We start from the raw sequence: 4,262 nt of genomic DNA on the forward strand, positions 1-4,262 counted from the left end.
AATATGAGAATAGTTTTATTCCTTTCTCAGCAGCTGGATAAGTGACCACATTCTATATGGATAGGTATTAACTCTTTAATACTGTTAAAAGAACCCAGTAGGAATCCCCAATTTTCCTGTACACACTCACTAGGCATAGCCTGAGCCTTGGTCTCCCCACCTGGTAGTGTTGGCACTTAAGGCTGGAGGATTCTTTGTTGTTGGTTGGGTGGCATGCAATGCTGGATGTTTTGCTGCCCCCTCGCCTCTACCCACCAGATGCCAGCAGTGCTTCCCTCCCACAATTGTGAAAACCAATGATTTCACCAGACATTTACTCAAATTGCCCTAAGTGGCAAAATATCCCTGGGAGAGAACCACTGGATGTCAAAATATTTCCCATTTAAATAGATAATGTTCTTTCTAGGGCATAACTTTTGATTTGATGACGTCTTTAAATCAAAATGAGACTGACTTACATAAGCATAGCAGAGTATGAATGAGATGAGAGGAGAGAACTTTCCAATAAGAAAAAAAACGCACATGGTTCTGTTTTACAACAGAACTGAGCTCGATGAATAACCACATTGAAGTCATAGGAGATTTCAGGAGAGGTGAGTCCTAAATGACTTTAACAAATTTAATCAGAAACCTGAAAACCATGGCTAGGAGAGAGCAAAATGGACACTTTCTACATCCAAGTGAAGCTATTACTGCCAGGAAGCAACTGTGTGTGTGCAATTTGTCACTTCTTGACTTTGTCCTACAGGAGTTGTGGGCATAGATTTAATTTTAAATAACCAAACTGAAGGGTTTGCTATTGTCATGAATCAAATTATCACCTTGGGTTTGCTGAAAAGCACTGTCCAAAAGAAATTTCTAGGATGGAAAGAGTTTGATAGTAACTTAAAAAGTTAAACACACACCCCCACTTCCATGTGTGCTATCTGGGAAGAAGATTCCTGGGGTCTGGGAGGCTCCCTCCATCCCTCCCTCTCTGGAAGGTCAGCTGCGTGGCCCCTGAAGAGGACCAGGGGGACATCATCAGGGTCTGGAGTCAGACAGGGGGGTGGTTTTGGAGAAGAGGTTGGGGGCTCAGCATCACTGGGTGGGGAGAACCAGGCTGAGAGTCCACAGGGCCCCAATGGGGAGTGTGGGTGCCAGGAGTCTGGCTCAACCTGTTGGACCCCTGTGCAGTAGCTGCAAACACCCTGGCTGCTGCCTGTCTACACACCCCAGTGCCCTCAAGCTCCCCTCACCCCCTGGAGCTCCATGCCCACTGGCACCTTCTGGAGCACCCCCAGCCCCAGTCCCAGCCCTGCCTCTGCTCTGCCTAGATGCTGGTTTCTGCCCATTCTCCTCACCATTTGGCCCTCACGTTGGAGTCATTCACTGTAGAAAGCCCCTTCACAGACAGTTTCTTTGTGAAGACACTACAGAGGTTCCAGCATTACGGTAGAGAAGCCTTGGCAGGAATGGACAGGCTGTGAGAACAGGGCAGAGTGGATGGGATCTGTGGAGAGTGTTGCAGGGGCTGAGAGACTTGCTTCAAAGCTCAGTAGAGGGTGGAGTATCTCCAAAGGTAGTTGGTGTGAGCATCAGTGACAAGTGTTTTGTCCTTTTCATGAAAAGGAATAGCCAAAGATTTACTGTGAAATATGTGACAAACTCACCAATCAGGACTGTCAATTATTAGAACATAAAAACATAGACATCAATTTATAAAAGAAGATTTTCAGAGTCAGAAATGGATCATGGATACACCAATCAAAAAACTGATGGAAAGACAAAATACATACAATTCAGAGAAAATCAGATCCAAAACTGGATAACTGAAGTAAATAAAAATCAAAAGCTGGTGGAACAAGATACTCAAGTTACTGTATTTATTTTATGGGTAGAAATAAAGAAAAAAGGAACAGCTCTACTGCATCAGCTGCAGAGCCTGGTGAAGGACCAGTGCATGAAACTTATGCAACAACAAGAATTGGCTGCACTTTCTAAGCTGTGGGTACATGGCATGAATTTTTCTAAATGAGCAGTGTCCATGGCAGCTGAAGATCATTTCTTTATAGCAAGCCCCTGATAACATGCCAATTATGGCACCTCCTTTGGGCAAAGGTTTAAGTTCCCCAGTGACCATCAATAACATTCAATATCACCATGATCTTGGTTGCTGGTCTCAAAATATTATCAATTTAAGTTCTTTAGTAATTGAGAATAAAGAGAGTCAGCCACAAATGCCTAAGCAGAATTCTGTACTGGAACAGAAGTCATAGCCACCAGGTGGCTTATCTGCAAACCCGGTATCCAAGTTTCCAACACACAGATCAACCCAGCTCAGTGATGTCTCCAGCATGTGCAGCAAGGCCAACCCTCATGTGTGGTACATTTTCAAAATCACTGTCCCAAACCCATAGAAGCAGTACTTCCTTCTCATCCTCCACAACTGAGATATCCACCAAATCAGAATATGCCATGACATGCAAGAGCCCAACCCTACATATGGCTTTTTTTGGCTCAGTGAGCCATAAACTGTGGCAGACCAGCAGTGGATGGCTGCCTCATCAACTACTAATATCCCATCCTGTACACCTCCCAGTGCCACCACTACCAATACTGCAGGATACCATGGAAAGGCGTTTGGTTCACCTAGGATCAATTTGAGCTCACCAGTTGGAGGTTCTTGTCATCTTCCTTCTCTTACAGATACTAATTGTTCAAGATCTATTATTCTGGACTGTATCTGGATGGAAGATACTAGCATAGATCATGGCCAGCCAAGACCTCCCTCAAACAGAACCATCCAATGTCCAGATTTTCCAGTGCCATCTCCAGGTCATGCAGGACCTGTTATTAAGACTAGTGTACATGCCAATACATTCACCACTGCTTCCAGCTCTGGAAGTCAAAGATGCACAGGATATTCTAGCAAAACAGCAGGAACTGATCCTACACACAAAGTCCCAGTGATCATGTTAGAGTTGATCTGAATAAAACAAGAAAACAGGGGGCCACCTGAAAATTATGATTTTCCTGTTATTGAGAAACAAGAAACAGATGAAGAATCTAGACCTCAAAATACTGCCTATCCAAGAAGCACACTATCATCCATGTTATTAAGTAGCAGTCAGGGCTCTGTTTCCAAGGAGGCTTTGCTAACTTAGATGATCTGATAGCACAGGAGATAAGTCTGGACTTCATCAGGAAAATTCCTTACATGGAAAGTCTGAGTGACTGGACACCTCCCAGAAGTTACTGCTTGATGTTAGAGTGATGAGGAAAGAGGGTGAGCCCAATGAGGAGTGGTGTGCAATTTGTCAGAATGGGACTCCTGTCCCTTGAAAAGTGTCTCAGAGCATCCCATCTGTCTTATCATGTGCCCATATTGAAAAATTTTCCAAGTGAAGTGTGAATTTGTACTTTCTGCTGAGACTTATCTAAATCAGAAGTTGAATATGATTGCTGTGCTCCCAAACTTAACTCAGAAAAAGGAAAATTGAAGACCCTGTTAAGTCAACACCAATAGATACAAGAAGAGTAAATGGCTACCATTATTTCTCTATGGCCATGAAATGAGCCTGGTTTCCCAAGACCTAGTTCCTCTAACCATGCCTGATTACTATAAAATAATTTAAAATCCAGTGGAATTCTCAATCATCAAGAACAGACTACAATCATAGTTGGACATATTGTGGGTTCAGTTTCAGACCACCACAATAAAGTGAATATGGCAATAACCTGAGTCAAATGAATTTTTTCATCCTGGTACACATATAAGTTATGCTTGCACTATGTAGTCTATGAAGTGTACAATGACACTATGGACTGTACAAAAACAAATAAACATTATTTACTTCTTATAAAACAAGTTATATAACTTAATTTGAAAACTTTACTGCTAAAAATTGCTGACCCTCATCTGAGCCTCCAGCAACTGGTAAATTTTTACTGGTGCAGGGTCTTGTCCAGATGTTGATGACTGCTTACTGATCAGGGTGGTGGTTGCTGAAGTTTGTGGTGGCTGTGGTAATTTCTTAAAAGAAAAGTAAGAATGAAGTTGCCTGCTTTGACTGACACTTCCTTTCACAAAAGATTTCTCTGTAGCATGTGATGCTGTCTGATAGCACTTTACCAACAGTAGAGTTTCTTTCAAATTGGAGCCAGTCCAATCAAACCCTGCTGCTTCTTTATTAATGAAGTTAATGTAATATTCTAAATAATTTGTTGTCATTTCAACAAGTTTCACAGCATCTTCACTTGGAGTAGACTATCTCAAGAGA

The 4,262-nt window shown here is 42.4% G+C and overlaps 1 pseudogene; it reads left to right on the top strand.

The window, feature by feature from the left end:
• The first annotated feature begins 553 nt into the window (after positions 1–553).
• LOC119505123 lies at positions 554–3,617 on the top strand (annotated as a pseudogene).
• Positions 3,618–4,262: the final 645 nt, after the last annotated feature.

Source organism: Choloepus didactylus, chromosome 10 (genome assembly GCF_015220235.1).
Source record: "Choloepus didactylus isolate mChoDid1 chromosome 10, mChoDid1.pri, whole genome shotgun sequence".
Lineage (NCBI taxonomy): Eukaryota > Metazoa > Chordata > Mammalia > Pilosa > Megalonychidae > Choloepus > Choloepus didactylus.